This window comes from Mauremys reevesii, linkage group 19 (assembly GCF_016161935.1).
Source record: "Mauremys reevesii isolate NIE-2019 linkage group 19, ASM1616193v1, whole genome shotgun sequence".
NCBI classification, from domain to species: Eukaryota; Metazoa; Chordata; order Testudines; family Geoemydidae; genus Mauremys; species Mauremys reevesii.
In genome coordinates, this window is record NC_052641.1 from 18,385,749 (window position 1) to 18,405,079 (window position 19,331).

The following is a 19,331-nucleotide window of genomic DNA, read 5'->3' on the forward strand; positions in this document are numbered from 1 at the left end:
TCTTCCTCCCCTTGTCTGACATGAGAGGAGGGGAGGGAGCTCTGGTGTCCTTGGCTATTCTAGCGAGGCGTGTTTTTGAACAATACATGTAATGGAGATAACTGATTAGCTCTAAACCGTCCCTGCTGAAGAGGAATCCTATCTGTTTTGCTTTGGCAATCAGTTGCCTTTCATATCACATGCCCACTTCAGCTGAAGTGCGGCTATCCAAGGGGCAGACACTGGCTTTGCTTTTGGGGGGCTCGCTTTCCCCCTCCCCTTCTTTAAAAAAGGGATGTGACTGCTCATGACAGCGAGAGACTAACAACACCAATGAGCAGCACGTCCCAGACTTTACTGGGTCACGTGCCGCCTTCTTAAGAAATTGTTGCAAAATGAATTGATGGAACATCAGCCTCACTTAGCACAGTTTGGGAACCCCTGGATGACTGCCAAAGGAACCATAAGAGCAGGCTGCTACAGAGCCTTTTATCTGAGGATCTCAGAACATGTTACAAATGTTAATTAACCCACCCTCACATGGATTATTTTATAGACAGTTAAACTGGGGCACAGAGAGGTTAAAGGACTTACCTAAGATTGCAGAAATCCATATCTGAGCCAAGAATAAACACAGGAGTCCTGAAAACTCAGCCCTTTGCTCTAAAGGGTAGCCAACGTTTACTCTTAAACCAGCCATCCACAGTGCCCCTGTTAATGTTCACCCAGTGATGCATGTGCATTTAGAAGAGAGTACACGCTTAGAATCATGGCAGTTTAGTCCTATCTTGCAACAATCCTGGTGATAGCTCTGTTAGAGGCTAAGCAAAGACGGCTGGATTTTTCCTCAACATGGAAAATATCTATGAGAAGTGAATTAGAAATACAGCACTAAACCCAATTTAAAATTGGGTGTATTTTCTTGATCATGGTTTGCTATCACAGCTATTCCATTTGTTGCCTTGGATTTCAAAGTTTGTCTCATACCTTCTCTACAATGGTCTCAGTTTCTATGGTGCAAAACTCAGACTCCTGAATCCAATACCTTGTGTTTTCACTCTTTCCATATTTAAAGGTTCCCAGCTTGCCCAGCCCAACCAAAGCCACAGGAAACAGAGATCACAATAAATAAGAGGCCAAAGCACCACAATCCAAATGAGAACTCTTGAATAGTTCATGCATCCTATTAATTCCATGTGCCCTGTGTGTAGTTTTTAGTTGGTTTTAATTCAGTTTCTTGAAGATGCAAATCAGATAGATTATACTCAGAGGATGCAACGGAAAGTCTTTAATCCAAATGGGATGTAAGATTTATTTAGAAGAGGCAAATATCTTGTCTTGGACAGAAGTGACTGAGTTGAGCTGAAACAGAAGGAGAAAAAGGAAATCAAGCAGTGTTGCCACCTCTCATGATTTTATCGTGAGTCTTGTGATAGTTGGTGGTGTTCTGAAAGCCCCACCTCCTGGAGGTATGTGATTAAGTGAGAATTTTAACTTCCACTTTAAAAAAAAAAGAGTCGTTTCTAGCCTTCTAGGTTCTGGAGAAAAGTTGAAAATGTTACCAAAAAGCTCAGAAGACAGAAGACAAACAAGAATCCAAAATTTAGTGTTTTTTTAAATCTCATGATTTTGCCAGCCTGATTCATGATTTTGGGACACCTGATATTGGCAATATTGATCAAAAGATTCACAAGTAACCTTTCTTTTTTTAAAAAAGTCCCAAAAGTTTTACCTCTAGACAGTTTGTATTAGGCAGTGAAAACATCAACAATCTCCATTTTACTCTTTCCAGGCACCACTCAAGTACACTGCAATCCATGGTTCAAATGGGACTTCAGTGGCGCTGCTGTCACTCTGCAGAGAGTTGAATTTCACTATGTCTTTAAAATTAAAATCCTGCTAGCTGTAGCAGGAATCAGAATGATACTCCTTAGATACTCAGAGCAATAAATCACTGGGCTGGAAATCTCAGTAGAACAGGCTGTCTTGTGAGATTTCTGGCACTTCCCGGTTCTTTTGAGGTCAGAAGTATTGCAACAGCCAGAGCATCCTTCCTTGTGGTATTTTGATGCATCCGGTTGCAGACAGATTCCAGAAAATGCAGAGACATATGAAAAAAAAATATCTGACCTTCTTTCTGCCAGGAAACAGTCTGGAATGAGTTTGAGGCTTGGGCAAAAATGTGGATTAGTTCTTACTTCATTCAAACTGGCTTCCCAATCTGTAACTTTCAGGTTCTTGGTGGTGATCAAGTCTCCTTGCTTAGTACTATATAATAAAATAAAATAATAATAATAACAACAACATCTTTGCATTATGTAGCACTTGAGAATCTCAAAGCACAAGGGGCCTGATTCAAAATCCACTGAAGTCAATGGACGTTTTTCCATTGACTTCAATGGTCTTTTGATTTGGTTCTTAGAAAGGTGGGTGAATAGGGTCATCCCCATTTTACAGACTATGGGAAACTCAGTCTGACAGAAGATGGATGAATTGCATCCGCTCACAAAAAAAGTTAGTGACAGAGTCAGCAAAAGAACCCGGATTGCCTTACTTTTGGCCATGCTGCCTTCCGATACCAGGTGAGAGAGAAGCAGAATGCTGACTGGCCTGAGGTGGCTCCCCACTTCAGACAAGCTGGCATCCTGCAGTTCTGGCTGTAGTATTTCCAGCCCTCTGCAATTCATAAGAGCATTACCCTTGCTGGCATCTGACATTTCCAAAGGGCAGAAAGTGTATTAAATACACCACCCCACTTCCAAACAATCCCAAGCAAATATCTTCCCACTTGCGTCCTAGAGCAAACCCGTTGCATTAGGTCCCTTCCCAACTGCTCACCTCACATACCCAGTTTTACACTTAAGGAGAGAACCCCCCACCCTCCTGTTTGCTCATTTTTCATTTCTTGTCCCAGTACAAACTGAAGTGGATTCAAACAAGAAGGGGGAAAAGAGCGTGCACAAGAGAGGGAAGAGACTCATCTATTATTATGCTGTGCGCAATGTAGGAGGTCTTGGCCTTTCTGGTTTGAGTGCTTATTCCCCATAAAATACATCTGAGAGAAATCAATACAAGAAGCATGCAAGAACTTAAATCAAAATGTAAGGAAGCAACACTATGAGCAGGGAGCAACATTCTGAAGCTGGCTGTATGGAAACTGCAATTGGCCGGCTGTCAAAAACCAGGACCTGGCCTGTCTGCAATTGGAAAGCCTTCTGCAAAAAGTCCTGGAGGCAAATTTCCTAGATTGCTGGGTGATTCCTTGGTGTAGCTCTTGCATGGGGAGAAGCATTCCAAAATGTGTGTGCATAACACGTGCTGCTGCCCTTGCAAACTGGGAAATCGCAGTTATGTTCATGGCGTACAACCAGAGAAGTCAGATAAAAACCTGCAATACTCTTGCTGGAACATTGCAACGTAACACAACTTTGTTTCTTAGAATTCAGAACATTAACGCACAAGAACCAAAACCAGAGAGAGACAAAGCAGGCTGTTCTCTAACGTGGAGAGGCCAAACAAATGCTTAATTGGTGCCAGGGCTTGCCGGGGCACAAGGCTTGGGAGTTCATAGCCCCAGCACCTCTGGGCTTGCTGCATCAGTTATGAATGTAAAATAATTGTTTGAGCCCTGGCACCTCTTTCTTTACAAATTAAGCACTGGGCACAACTCAGGTCACCTGATTCTAGGCTGGCCCTTTGCAGACTGATTGTTGAAGACCCAGACTGCACAGAGCCCTCTACCTTGCAAGAAGGACCAGGAAACCCCTTAAACTGAGAGACATAGCTTGCAATTTTCAACACACTGCACTGCCCGAGCCCAAGCAGCAATCTCTCAGTGCTCATCTGCAGTTGTGCTTGCAGTTTCCATTCTGTGCCCAGACTTGCACCTACAGTTTAGGGTCATCTTTTGATGGAGAATGTAACCATCTGTGTTGCCTTTGTAGGAATAGTGCCTGAAGCCGGCCGCCCCAGACAATGCCGTTGGCCAGTCTGGCTACGGGATACTTGGGGCTCCTTCTAGCCTCCAGCCTTATCTTGAGAAACAAGCCCTTTCGGACTGTGTGACACGGACCCGAAATGAAGGCCCCTGTCATGCAGCCCTTTCTCTGGGTCCTGGTAAGGACAAGCAGTTGAGAGCTGCAGAGCCTGCCTGCATAAAGGGTGCCAGGGCCTGATGCTATCAGGTCTGATGCCTTCCTAGCATGTTAGTGCTTCACAAGTAGCAGGCCCAGGTGTCTGGCTGGGTGTCCCCCATACTAGGCCCTGGCTCAGTGCCACGGACGTACCAAATCTTCAAAGGTTTTCCCAGTCATGCTCAACGCCCTGCAAACCACGAGGCCCATGTTCCCCTGCTGGGAAACCTGACCCCTCTGGTAGGCAGAAAGACAAGAGAAGCCTGGGTTTGGCGTTCTGAATAAGTGGCTTTTTATCTGCGATCCCTTTGGGAGTGTGAGCTCAGTAACCAATGAAATTATATCTGTTGTTTCAAGCAGTGAAGAAAACTTGGGCTGATGTTTATTGAAATTTATGGCTTCCCTTGAGCTTAATTGTCTTTGGGAGCCCTGGATCTTTTTAACAGTTCAGCTAAGTGGTACTAAGAAGGATGATAATGGTTTGTTCTCTCTCTCTCTCTCTCTCTCTCTCTCACACACACACACACACTTTGCTGATATTTGGGAAATACAGCTGATGCATTCCATTCCTGAGCTCACAGTTACTCACTGGTGTGAAACTTCAAAGAGACAAAAACAGGTGTGAAAAGCTCCCAGTGGGTATTCCCCTTCTCTAGCCAGCTGCTGCAGCTTCTAAATTTTTCATGCTCCCATTTTGTGAAGGGGTGGGAAAAGTACACATCAAACATCAGTTTTGTTTACTCTGGGGCGGCTGGAAAGTCTGCTGCTTCCCTAAAAGAGATGTGGGGTTGCTCTTATCTCCCCACAATAGTAACTCTCTGGGTTCTTGTGGCTCATTCTTCAGATCCAGGAAGATTGGCTGGAGGCTCATCGGCTGCTGGGTGACCTGAAACAAATCCTTCCCCAAGTATTTAGTACTTGATTGGGTCAGTGGTGGTGTTTCCAGTGGCTTCAGTGCTGGCGGAATCAGGCTCCTACGGTGAGCTTCCTCCATTGTACTTCTGCCTGTCTAGGAAGCAAGAGACTGGAAATTAAACGCAGGTCTCACTTCGGTGGGCAAAAGCTCTAGTAACAAGGCCAACGGTGTGTGACTTTTACAGCCTTCCTTGTACTGGATCTTCATTAGAACGAAGTGGGGCATCACAGCCCACGCTCATCCCAAAGAGTTGACAAGAACAGCCAACAGTGGCTTGAATAAAGAGCGAAGGCTTGGAAGACCAGGCTGGTTTCAACAGGCTGGTTCGAGGAGCATGCACCTGTCGGCAGGGGAGATGGGGAGGAGGTGGAGATGGATTAGATTCTTGCTGATTAATCTCTCTTCGCCTGGGCCCTGGGACGAGAAGACCGTTCTCTCATGCCTGGCCCTGCCTGTAGGAACTGCACCACAACCCAGGGGTGGAGAGGGCAGGGAAGGCTCATCCCTAGAATGGATGGGAAGTAGAACCTCAGGAGACTGTCTTTACTGGGACAGGTGCTGCACAGTAGAATCCATATTCAGATTTCTGGTGGGAGCTTGGACCCAGCACTGGTCCTGAATTGTTCCCTGTCTCAGAAGGAATTTCACACTCCGATTTTCCAGCATAGACGGGAACAATGCTCCTTTGGCTATCCGGCCTCAATACTCCCCTCAGCAACTGCCCCAGCTAGAGACACATGATGCCGTTCTATTCTGTGTATGCACCATCCCATCCAGTAAATCTCAACACTGGAGGCCTCTGACAGGGAGCTTGTCATTGGAAGGAAGATGATGCCCTTCACGTGTAATTATTTCTCTCCTCTGGAGCCTTTATCTTCAGTGACCCCTGTTGGTCTGTTATCTCTATCCAGCCATTCAATGAAGCCGTAGACCTGTCATTGTAGGAAATGACCTTAACCTATTTACTCACCTCGAAAAGATGCCGTGTCTGCTACACTGGGTACTCACAGCTGGTCCCCAGGAGCCCAGAGTGCACATCAGCCTTTCTGTGAAGAGCAAGGAAACTTGGCTGAGATAATTACAACAGCCCTTTCAGGTTCAATGGTCACGTTCATTAATAAACCTCAGGTTTCAGAGGTAGAGAGCTCGGCCATTTGAAACCACATCTGGCTGTAACTTTTCAGGCTCACTAAGACATTAGGTCATGTCCAACTTGCTGTGGATCCACGTGCTTTAAAAAGAAACCAAACAAGCAGTCACTAGGCTAATCTATTCAAGGCAAGAACCGACATGTGCCAGTCCCTTACCTTTTATTGTGAGCTAGTGCCATGTGGTTATTTATTTAAAAAAAAAAAAGATGACTCAGATATTGAAGAGTGCCTACACATTCCTTGCTTCTCTTTGATTATGGTGTTATTTATTGGGGTTAACTTTTCACGAAAGTGAAGGATTTAGAGTACTTGGCAGGCACTTACTAATTACTATTATTATTTGTATTGTTATTTGAGCACCACTCAGCATCAGGCCCCAGCGTGCCAGGTGCTGTACATACACATAATAAAAGACAATCCCCGCCCCAAAGAACTGACAGTCTGAAGAGCCAAGACAGACCTTGGGTAGGATGGGGAGCTGTGACACAGAGATTCAGTGACCTGCCGCAGTCACACAGAAAGTCTGGAAGAGCCAGGAATCAAACCCAGAATTTCATCGTTCATTATTGTTACCATGGGAGTGCTATCTGGGCTGATCCATATTCATGTGACTTCCCAGCGATGATGGTCACCACTCTGGGAGAAAACTCACTCACCGCTCTCTGCCACCCATCCCAAACATGAATCGAATTAAGGCCATCCAGGTATTGTGCACTTGCCTACTATAGGGAATTAAACTGAGGGTTGCAGCTTGGTCATGGGTTATTGCCACGCTCATGGATTGCTAATGATGTTTGCAAAAGCCCTACATTAAGACCACACACATAAGAGGCTAAGTTAGCGATATATCTTGGACCTTGAGGGCATGAGGCAAAAATGCTTTCTTTCCTGACTCATCCACTCTGCGCTAATATTGAATTATAATTACTGATTTTGGCCCAAACAAAAGATTTCTCTGCATTCAAACATATGGAAAATGCTAATATAACCTGCCCATGAAAAGGGAGGGATAGATTTCTATGCATTCACTGTGCCATACAATGCAGAGGGAAAAGGATCTCAGAGATGCAAATAGTAGCATTTACTTTCTGATCATGACTTGTAGATCACTCTGGTCTGGGCACCAGAAGGAAAAAAGCAGACATATGCAAACCTGCCCCAGTGATGGTCATGGGCGTTTTGCCTGTGAAAGGAACCCTAGAACTGGCCTTTACTGGAGGTTTTTATTAAACTCTTGGTAGTGGTGGTGATGGGGATCCTGCTATGCTCACATGCGGCGTGACCAGCACCATGCTAGATGGGATCATAGTAAGAGTGCACTCAAACACATCAGTCCCCCCACTGCCTTCAAGGAGCTATTCATGCATCTCCTTGACCACCCAGCCAGGGAGTTGCTCAGTGCTCAATGAGCATATTTCCATTGACTTCAGTGGACTCCAGTGATGTCGGATTTACATTAGCTGAGGATCAGACCCGTGCTGTCCATCCCCAGTCTCTTGGATCCTAGGAAGAAAGGGGCCGGAGGGGGAACTGGCTACTAACCCAGCAATCTGAGTGAGATATCAGCAGTCAGAATGAAGAGCTCCTGCTGGCAGCTCCCAGGCAGCTGAGCCCACCAGCGCATGACATCGGGAAGCTTGTTTATTATTGTAGCTATAGTGCCATCACAATAGGCATTGCACAGTGGGTCAGGCATGCAAAACGAAGAGGCCTCTGTCCTGAAAAGCTTGCAGAGTAAAGCGAGGAGCAGGCAGGATAGGCTACAGAACCCGGACAGCCCTGATAGCTGGAAGGCAGAACGGAACAGATGAGAGTGGAGGAACTTTTTGAATGAATGGAAGGAGGTGTGGAGATGTAAATAAAGGTGAGCCACACAGGAAGGTGGTGAGAGGTGGGGTGACCAGAGGTTCCGATTTTATAGAGACAGTCCTGATTTTTGGGTCTTTTTCTTATATAGGCTCCAATTATCCTCCCACCCCGTCGCGATTTTTCACACTTGCTGTCTGGTCGCCCTAATGAGAGGTGAGCCTTATTTCATGGCCCCATAGCTCAGGGTTAGGAAAGATTAATGCCCCCGTTGCAGGATGGGGGTTGATATCCACTCACTGCGGCAGCTCCTGTTACAGGGGTCTTACTGTGCATTAGATAGAAAGATGAACCCAACAGCTGAGCTGCCCTCCCCTCTGTCCAGGACCTGTGCAGAAGGCCAGAGCAAGGCCTATGCCCCACTAAAGTCTCCCCGCAGGGCACACATTGCAATAGTACAAAGAGGGAGGAACAGGCTGTCTACGGCTGGGCCCGAACCGGTTTGGCTGCCCTGTGAAGATTTTTGAGATTTTGAAAATTTTGCCCATGCAGAATCAGGACAAAAAGTCAAAATCTCAAAATTGTCCACAAAATAAAATAATAAAAAATAATTGGCGCAGGTCAAAGCAGCTTGATATTTCATGACGTTTCATTTCAATTTGTACCATTTTCATTATACATTTTTCACTATCATTAGCTTAAATTTCAAAATGAAAAGCAATTGTCAACTGGAAAACCAGACATTTTCATTCGATAACTGTCCACTAGAAATGTTTTGACAATTTCAAAACTTTTATTGAACTGGGAGATTTGTCAGACTGATTCTTTCCCAGGAAGTTTAGCTGAATCTGCATTTTCCAATGAAAAACTCCTGACCAACTCGAACACTTTCCCTTTTAAGATCCATTTTCCAACAGCGCTCCCAACAGAAGGGTGAAGTTTAACCCTCAGCTGCTCTGGGACAATGCCTCCGTTCACCATGGCTCTCTCCCTCCCACAAACCCTCGCTCTGCCATGTTCACCCCAGCAAGCTCAGCTCTTGCTGGAAGCTAAGTGGGAATTTCCCCCTGTGCCAAGTGTTAAATACTTATCATGCTAATACAGCATCTTTGCGGAGGTGTGTACATGAGACAACATGTTTCCTTAATTAACAAGCCGCTGAAGCTGGCACGAAGTCTCTGCTGCAGCTGCTGTCTGCTGATCAGACCTCGGTTCCCAGGGCTGTTGTCCTGCCTTCTCAATGAGACAGAAAGGTAGGAGTAGGTGGAGGCAAAGCTACATTTTGAGGTACCTTCCCTGATTAGAGAGAATGATCATCTTAGATTGAAGAAACCCAATGCAGGAGGAAATCTGAGTCATCAGCAAAGAAGACCTTGTGGTTAAGGCTAAAGTCTAGGAGATTTTCGTTCATTTCCTGCTGCTGATTTCACCTATGACCCCGGACAACTCACTTGCCCTATCTGCACCTCTGTTTCCTCAGCTGTTAAATGAGGGTATTGTATCCCTATTTCATAGGGGTGTCAGAGAAGGGGTAGTTCCAAGTGCCACCACCATGAGTGTGGTAGGAATACCTATATGAGAGAGATGGAAGGCCACTGGCCAGGGACAGAGTGTTTTTCATGTGATGACAAACTTTCCTCTCTGATGCCCGGCAACACTTTGGACTTCTTACATTATAGCATGTGATTTAAAAATCAATACAGAATAAAGAGTGATGTCTTTGGCAAATAGGCCAATGACTGATTCTGAAAACCAGGCCTGTTTAGTGAGGCTTCAGGACTGTGTGTGTTTTGGGTGACGGGAAACATTTGCAAAGTATCTGTTGACTGTATCTATAATAGGTCTCAATTCCTTTATCTGGACCAGATATGGATTAGCTTACTCACGCAGCCATTCACTTAGCCTTAAGCAGAATTTCTGCACCAGAATCTCTCTTTCCGTTTATCTTGCCTTAAGATGTGAAATCTCAAATACCAAATAAGTCATCTCAGCAGCATGTGGCAGCATCTTGACCTACATTACTATTGGGCTTTTTAATTTTTAATTATTTTTTTTTCCTACTGTGCTGTATACTGGCTTCCTGCGTGCAAGTGAACCATTTGTCTGGAAAATAAAGGTTGTGTTCTCAAACAGGCATTTAGCTCCCTTTCTGAATGATCAAACTTGTTTTCTACTGAGAAAACCGAGGTCTTTAATACAGTGCAACCCCCTAACCCAATGACAGGAGAAAACGTACAGGTAAAAGCCATCCATTTATTTAATGGAAAAAACCCAAACACCCAAACAGATTAGCGGAAAAGTTTAAAGGGACACTGTCAACCTATTGGAGCTGAAATTTCCTTCCTGTCTTAAAGGAAGGTAAATCCAATCTGGCATCCCTAGAGGAATATAACCTTAATTGCACTTTAATGCCACCTTTAGGGTATCTTTAGAAATTCTGCCTTTAAGGGAGAGTCATTTTTTAGTGTAAGCAGGCTGACATGACAAGTGTCCTTTCATTGGTAACTTTTGCAAGAGACGACGCAGGGAAATTATGACTCAGACCACAGAAAATGTGGTGCCCGAGTCTTTAACTCAGTGCCCTCAGACGAACAAAGGGTATGATCCTGCGGAATGGCCAGTGGCTCCCATGTGCAGAGTCAGTGGACCAGACTCCGAACAGGTTGGATAGGCGTAAATCAGGAAATCTCCCTTGAAGTTGACTACATTACCCTAGCCTAAAACTGGTGTGAATGAGAGAGCATCAGGCTAAAGTGAGTAAAGGCAGAAAAGGTCATCCATTGCAATCATCTCATCTAGCCAGGCACAGACAGAACCACAGCTATGATGGCATGGTGCTACACAGACACCTCTGACTTCTGGGTATGATTTCTGACTTTGTAGGATCTGGGCATACTGGGGAAGCAGCAAGGTTATCTCAGAGGGGAGAGATTTCCTTGTGACCATGACAGTCAGCAGCAGATTACAGATGGGCCCAACGCAAAATCCTGCATCTGAGCACCTGCTGACTTCTGATCCTGATCTAGATTTCCATTTCATGCGCGTGCCTAATGAATCCGTAACACTGATGGGCTCCGAAAGGGAGTTCTACCTGTTCCTCCTTGGCCATTCCAATGTATGGTTCATCAGTGAAAGAGGACTCCCAAGTCAAAGGGAGCATAAAGGGTTCTGATAAACAGAGTCATTTATTAAGGAAAGGATCATTTAGATTTGGGGTAAAATTTTCAAAAACACCTAAGTCATTTGGGGGCCTAAATCTGATTGAAAGGCAATGAGACGGAGGTGCCCAAGTCACTTAGCAGCTTTAGAAAATGTTGCCCTTTGTCTATGTATAGATTAAGTTCTTTGGGGCAGGAAATGTCTCCTGATCTATGTTTGCAGCACAATCGACTCTCAATCTTGGTTGGTCTCTAGGCACTTATGTAATAAGAATAATATTAATATTAATAAAAGGAATCAGATATTTTTTCCCCTGCTTGTAATATAACCCCAAAGACATCAAAGCATTCTAGCTCATCAGTAAAGAATAGATCATTGTGAAAATACAGCTCAAGGCTGTGGATTGAAGGTCTATGTAAGTGAGTTGGATTCTGTAGCTAATGTGGCTTATAGATAAAGTTGGACGGGAATTTTTTTCCAGAAACCTTATGTTTCAATGCAAATTTCATCAGAAAGTTTTCTCAGGTCCATGGTGGAACGTCCCTGGTCTGGCTGATTTGGAGTAAGGACTTGAGCCTAGGTAGCCACATCCCACTGGGCTATTAACTATTCTGGGGATGGGTCTCTCTCTCTCTCTCTCTCTCTAGTTTTCGTTCTGATGCGGAATGAAAACAAATTTTAAAACCTCAAGAGTTTTGGCAAAATGGAATTCTTGTTTTCCAGCCTGCCCGACTTACAGGCCCAGTCGTTGCAATAGTGTCTTGTGTGGCCTGAAAATAGAGAGTTCATCAGTTACATTCTTGAGTCCCCTATTCTAGCTCCAACAGAAAGAGGAGCCATAGGCTCAAATATTTAACCCGGGGCTATAGGCAGCTCCAGGAACATAGGGATTGAATTTCTGTACATTCTGTACCTCAAGTAGATTGTCCCTAGGTAACACACTTCTAAATCATACTGTATACATGCAATGGAAATAAAAATGGCACCAACTACAAACCCTAACCTTTCTGATCTATTAAAAGGTTTTCAGAGCGGTTGGTTTCATGTGAACTGATATCAAAATAGTAGTCAGCAGCCTTTCTAAATCAATGGTTTCCTGCAGTTCTGTCTAAAACTCATCTGTTTTAACAGATGATGATGATGAATATTATTAATTATGTTTTGTACTTATCCGTAAGGCCAATGCCAAATGTTCATAAAACATGAGCCAGGCCCTTCCAAATCAGGAGACTGTCTTAAAAATCACAAGATAAAAAAAAAGTGGGGGGTGGTTTGGGGATTTATTTCTTTCTTTATTTATTTATTGCCTTCTTGTTTCTGAGTCTTTAGATTACACCTGGGACATATTTTTGAGCTTTTCTTACAACATCTAGGGCTAGAAACCTATTTGATTTTAATGCACACTGAGAGTCTCATGTATCAGAGGGGTAGCCGTGTTAGTCTGGTTCTGTAGAAGCAGCAAAGAATCCTGTGGCACCTTATAGACTAAAAGACGTTTTGCAGCATGAGCTTTCGTGGGTGAATACCCACTTCTTCGGAAGAAGTGGGTATTCACCCACGAAAGCTCATGCTGCAAAACGTCTGTTAGTCTATAAGGTGCCACAGGATTCTTTGCTGAGAGTCTCATGTGATCACTTGTCTCCAGGAGCTGTGGATTTAAGTAAAACACCAAATATCATTAAGACTCACAATAAAATGGTGAGAGTTGGCAATACTGACAGTGCCCACAGATACGTTGGCTGCTCTCCATTTATGTGCAAACACGAATTGAACTCAGATCTCCTAAGTTCCACACCAGTGCCTTAATGCTGAGACCATCCTTGCTTCCCAACCATTCTTTTGCCAGCATAGGATTACACTTTACAATACATTCCCCAGACTCAGGGGTAGTTGTAATAGACATTAATCCATTTCAGGTTATTTGTTTCAATGCACAATTCTCAGTCCCATGCCTGCGTTTGTTTCACTTGGTTTTGGGCTGATTTAGAACCCCGTTAAATAATAAATAATATAGATTATTTGTATTATTGACTCCTACATTCTTACGGCAGGAGAGACATGCCCCCCTTCCTTCCACTTTACAGCTGAAACGCTGAGCTAAATATAGACTGGTACGTGCCACTCGATCACCTGTAGATCCATGTAGGGAAAAAAATCTCTGTACTTTAATCCTGTTGGAGGGTCTGATTCTCTGATCCAAAGCTCAGTGAAGTCAGTGGAAAGACTCCCATTGGTGTCAATGGGTTTTGAACCAGCTCACAGGCTGTCAGGGCCCCAAAGGAAGGGAGGGGTAGGAGCACGTCAGCACATCACCCAAAATTGCATATTATTTACCTGTTGATGTTCAGCCTAAAGAACAGGAGGGCACGTCAGCTGCCACTGGGTGAGACATCGCTCCCTGCCAGTTAACTGGCCTGCCTGACAGGTTTTTTTTTATTCTGTCTCCAGTTAGGCAATACACTTGCCTTTCAGAAATACTGCCCTGGGCTGCCAGCTCTCTGAAGGAGAAAGGAAGGCGTTTGTTACCAAGGGGAGGAATATAAAGCAGCTTGTCTCTGACCTCCTCTGCTCAAACAGGCAGCAGCAGCAGCTAAGCTGTACACAGGATTTTTAAGAAGACTCAGCAGTGTCTGGGTTGGAAGGAACCAAAACCCTTGGACCCAAACACCTTAAAACTGGACTCAGATCCAAACCTCATAGCCCAGCCCTCTCTTTAAGCTCCTCTGCCATCCAAACTGTGGAGGGGTCTGTTGTGTTAGGGAGGAGGGTTGTATTCGCTGTATGTATGAAAAGGACCCCAGGCCAATAAACAGAGGGGAAGAGGTTTGTACAAGGTCACACACGGAGTCGGGGGCAGAAGTGACATGAGAACCCAGGTGTCCTGGCTTGTGTCCTGTCTACTAGCTGTGGAGCTGCTGTTGAACGGTGCACAACAGTGCGAGGCAACAGTTCAGGACAGGAAGTGAAGCAGAATGTTGCAGCCAATCAACACTGTAATAGGGAAGGTGGGTGTTGCAGCTATGTAGATGCGGAAGGTTGGGACTCTCCCGGAGTCATTTTTGTAAGGGGCCTGTGGCACTTTATAGACTAACAGACGTATTGGAGCATGAGCTTTCGTTGGTGAATACATGCATCTGACGAAGTGGGTATTCACCCACGAAAGCTCATGCTCCAGTACGTCTGTTAGTCTATAAGGTGCCACAGGACTCTTTGCTGCTTTTACAGATCCAGACTAACACAGCTACCCCTCTGATACTTGATTTTTGTAAGGGTTTCTGGGTTGCTGGATTCATTAGGAAACCAGGCGCTCCTGGGACGAAGCAAGAGGTATTTGGGAAAATGTGCTACCAGACTCCAGTGACTTAATTTCTGCCGAGATGAGTGCAGCAGGTTAAGTGAATGTCAAGTTTGTTTGCTTTTGCAGAGGGTTTGCTGATGGTTATGTAATCAAAGGGTGTGACTTCCTTAATGAGGAAAAAAAATAGAAGCGCACACACGTCTGCTCAGGGACATGAGTAAGTGCAAGTGGAGCGATAGGCGTTATCAGGGAGCACTGATAGGCCTCTTGGCAGCCAGGCCCTCTCTGTAAGTGTGCACGGCTTTGGCGCACATGAGCCTGTGGGGGCCTGCATTGGTCTGATTTTCTTTTGCTCCATAAAATGCCTCGGATTCATTCTCCTGGCTCAGCTCTTAGGGTCACAGGAGTGTCAAGGACAGAGTCACTCCTGAGACCAGGGCCGGGCAATGCATTAGGCGACCTAGGCGGTCGCCCAGGGCACTAACATTTGGGGGGCAGCGACCGCGGCGGCTGGATCTTCGGCCGCCCCGGTCGTCAGCGGCATTTCGGGGGCGGTACCTTCTGCTGCCTAGGGCGCCAAAAAAGCTGGCAGCGCTCCTGCCTGAGACAGAGAGACTTTGTGGAGAGAGCACTGCGCTGGGACTCAGTTCCATTTGTGGTCTTGTCACTAGCCTGCTGGGTCACCTGGGGCCAGTCACGTCCCCTCTGGGTGCCTCAGTTTTCCCATCTGTAAAATGTTACAGATGGGGATAATGATACTGATCTCCTTGGAGGTCTACTGATGAAAACAAGATTGGTATTATCATCGGGGGGACTCAGTGTGTGACAAAGAGTCAAAAGGATGGACACAGAACAGCTGTTGATGTAGGAAACTGACAGAGCTGTGGGATCCCTGCCTTCAGTGGAACTGACTGTTTCTGTAACCTCAGCTCCACGAGTCTTTGTTTCCAATGTCAACCATTTCCCCAAAACTAAGAACAGAGAAGGGCGAGCAACCCATTTGTGTTGAAAGCAGGGCACTCTGGAGACCACCACATTTGATGCCCCTGAGGGCTAGGTTTCATAGATCCCACTGCGATCATCTAGTCTGACTTCCTGTGTAACACAGGCCAGAGACACTGCCCCCAAATAATTCCTAGAGCAGATCATTTAGAAACAAGAATCAGATCTTGATTTAAAAATGGCCAGTGATGGAGAGTCCACCACGGCCCTTGGTAAGTTGTTCCAGTGGTTAATTACTCTGTAAAAATGTGCAGCTTATTTCCTGTCAGAATTTGTCTAGCTTCAGCTTCCAGCCACTGGATCGTGTTAGACCTTCCCTGCTAGGTTGAAGAGCCAATTATAAAATATTTTGCTCCCCATCTAGGTAGTTACAGGCTGTGATCAACTCTCCCCTTAATCTTTCCAAAAGGTGCTCAGGGCTCAGCACCTTCCACGGAGAAGACTGGAGAATTCGCCCCTGGGAGAACAATGGTAGGTGAGTGGGTTTGAGAATCTGGGCATCAAGACCTACCAGACTAGCCTTGTTATTGGCTTGCCAGGCCTGTCCCTGTTTTGAAGTGACTTTTCAGAGTGGCTCAGTATCTCTTGCTGGAGGAGAACTAGGTTGCACCACGATGCCCCAGCTTTGAGCTGGGGGATGAAGCAGAGTTGCACCACACTAAGAGGATCTCAGAAAGGAATAGTGCAAGGTGAACTCTGCTTCCTCCGGCCTGCCGAAGGCCCCAGGGGGAGTATGGAAGGAACAATTGTAACCCACACACCTTCTGGGTGTGGTGTTCTGTCCCATCGAGTGGCACCGAGACCACTGAGAGAGAGAAAGAAAAAAATGAGTCTGCTCGACAGCCTTAGCTAAGAGCCGGGTGGCTTTTGGCTCATGCAGTAGAGGCTCATGCACTAAGGTCCCAGGTTTGATACCACCCACCGCTGACTGGGGTCTGTTGGTGTTACAAGTGGGGGCTTGTCTGGGATTTCAACTGGGAAGTCTCTGAAGCTCGTGTTGTGCTTCCCCAGCTAGGAGAAGTATGTAACCCACACACCTCCTGGGTGTGGTGTTCTGTCCCATCTAGTGGCATCAAGAATGGCTTTTGGCTCATGCACTAAGCTCCAGAGGTCCCAGGTTCAATCCCAGCCACCGACAACTGGGGTCTATTGGCATTAGACAATGATAGGTCATGGACTGCACTTGTCACTGAGCATTGCATTGAATGCCCATAGAGACAGAGAAGTTCTTTCCCATGCCAATGTCATGCATTTTGAAGTGCGTTATACATCCCTCCTCTCCTGAAAAAATTGTGAACAAATTGTTTCTGGTATAATTGAAAATAAAGTTTTTGGCAAATTGAAAAGTTGAAAAAAATCATTTTGGTGTTTTGTTCCACCTGAAACCAAATGTTTTGTTTTGTTTTTGAGTGTTTTGTAACATTTGATTATTTTTAAATAAAGTTAAAGGACATTTCTAAAGGAAAAATCATTTTGAATTTTAAAAAAATCAAAACATTTCAATTTTTTGGATTTTTTAATTTTTTTCCCCAACAGAATCAATTCAGCAAAATTGTCATGAAATTTGTGAAATATTTCAGTGTTGCAGAATCTGTGTTATTCATAAAAAAAAAGTTGAGATTGAAACATTTTACCCAGCTCTATGTGCACATACATGAGAGAGACGCTGCCCTCTGCTGGATGGAATGTCAGATTTACTCACGTGGTTATGGCCCCGTTGCCCTCTAAGGTTGGAGGTGCACAATTGCAGAGGGTTGGCCTAATCTTGTTCTCATTGACGACTGCTTTTCTGCTAGCTCTATCCCTTTTCTTGTCACCTCACCCTCCAGACCCATTCCCCCTCCATTTGTACATCTCATCCTCCTGTTGTGTGCTGGCTAATTTGTAAACTATAAGCTCCCTGGGACAAGGACTGGCTCCTTTGTTACTTGTCTGTACAGCACCTAGCACAATGAGGACCTGGTCTATGATTGCAGCTTGTAGGCATGGCTGTCATACAAATTACTAATATTACTAGTTTTGCTATTGACTTCAGTGGGAGCAGAGGCCAATGTTGAGTGCTTTTGGAAATGCCACTCCTAGAGTGTACAGAGGAGATAGGTCTTAATACTGTACTAGTCAATGCTTTTGGAGCAGAAGATTCTGAGGTGTAGCCTCATTTACAACAGAGAAGCCTACATGGCTACAGAATCCTTTCGAGTTCCTGGAAAAGATTGAATAAAGTTTGAAATTGGAACCACCTGGCTGGACCCTTTCGTCCATACAGAGCCCCTTGCTCTCCACATGTATCGTGCTCGGTGGAATGGAGTCAGAGGGCCCACGTTCCCTAGAGAAACAGTTAGCAAGGGGACATCAGCAGAACAGGGAACACAGGGAGTCGTGGCTGGAAGCTACTCAGCCACCGGCACAGAGCAGTCCACAGGGTATAGTCAAGTCCCACTTGTTCACCTTAACCTGCGCTCAGTCTCACTCTGCTAATGGGACACCATGGGCATGAGGGGAGCCTGCATGGATCCTACTGCAGGCTTAGGGCCATAACAGGTAACAAAAGAAGCGAGACACAGCAGTATGGCGAGTATCCATATCCTCCGCAGCTCTGAGTAACTTCACTGGAACGGCCCATTTACCGCTCTGAGGATCTGGGTCAGGGCCCTTTTTTCAGTCCTGTATTATTGTGTTCTTTGTTCTAGAAGCAAGCCCCAGCCCTTTGAATATACACAGGATCTCTTCCTCCCACCATTTAACGGACCCATCCAATCAACCACACACTCTGAGAGGGAGCAGGCAATTACCTTGGATTCCTCCCTTGTAAACGGGAACCTTTTTGGCATTACTGCATTTCTGTTCTTGTCCTCATCACAGCAATTCAGAGCACCAGGATGTCTCTGGGTTAATCTCCCCTGGAAAAATGACTTTCATTATCACTAGCAGTTGTTCCAAGGGAGGCTTTTCACTAATCACACAGAGTAAATAGCTCTGACCTAACAGCATCCTGGATGGGATTCTTGTTCCCCTCTTGCTCTGCCTTTGGCCAGGGTGAGTGCGGTAGATTGGTGAGCTGGAAGGAGATTGCTTGGTATGGGATATTCAGAGCGAGGGACCTGGCCTTGTCAGTGTCTCTGACTCATGTGTATTTCTGGGATCAATAGGCTGCAGTAATATATTGCACTAAGATAACAAATCATTTAGCTTATTGGGTCTTAATTAGCCCTCCTTTATCTCAGTGACAGCCTCACACCTGAGCTTTCCAGCAGGCCAACTGTATCTGAGACCGAGCACCAGGGAAGCCGCAGTGAAGTTCAGGAATTGATGAGCCTGTACTCAGTAGAATTACCTCATTGTGTTTACTGAGCACAGGGTCATTGATCTGTCATTCCCCTGCTCCCTTCTGCTCAACCCAGAACAGCATCAGCATCAGCAGGCCTTCCTCCTTCCATATTCCAGCTGAGAACACAAAAGGATGGAGGAAGAGGAAGGGGGATAACAGAACTGCCCCTAGCATTCAGCTGAAGAAAGGTCAAGTTAGCCCAGGCCCAGGTAAGCAAGCTCCCTGAAAACTCCTGTTAGGCCTCCTGGGTAATAGATACAGTTGTTATAGTCCCTGACAGCATGAAATGAAGACCTATATCATCATAATGTATTGTCAGCCTGTAAGCACTCTGCAGCCCCTGAGATGAATGAATGCAATATCTCTGTATAAGAGGGGGAAGGGAAAAGGTGTTACCTCTGCTGTTGGCCTCCAGGCTTGAAGCCTGAATAGTCACTTTGTGGCTTTGGGGAAAAAAAAGAAGGCATTTTTGTTTTGCAGGTAGAAGTTGAGGGGGGTCGGATCCCCACGAAGCTAATAACAAACTTGGGCCGTGAAGGGGAATGCCTGGTGAAGGCTG

The 19,331-nt window shown here is 45.5% G+C and overlaps 1 long non-coding RNA gene across 1 annotated transcript; it reads left to right on the top strand.

The window, feature by feature from the left end:
• The first annotated feature begins 7,912 nt into the window (after positions 1–7,912).
• Positions 7,913–18,977, top strand: LOC120386637. The gene is made up of 3 exons (XR_005589830.1): positions 7,913–8,043; positions 15,854–15,919; positions 18,889–18,977. It is a non-coding gene; the product is annotated as an uncharacterized LOC120386637 (long non-coding RNA).
• The last annotated feature ends 354 nt before the right edge of the window (positions 18,978–19,331 follow it).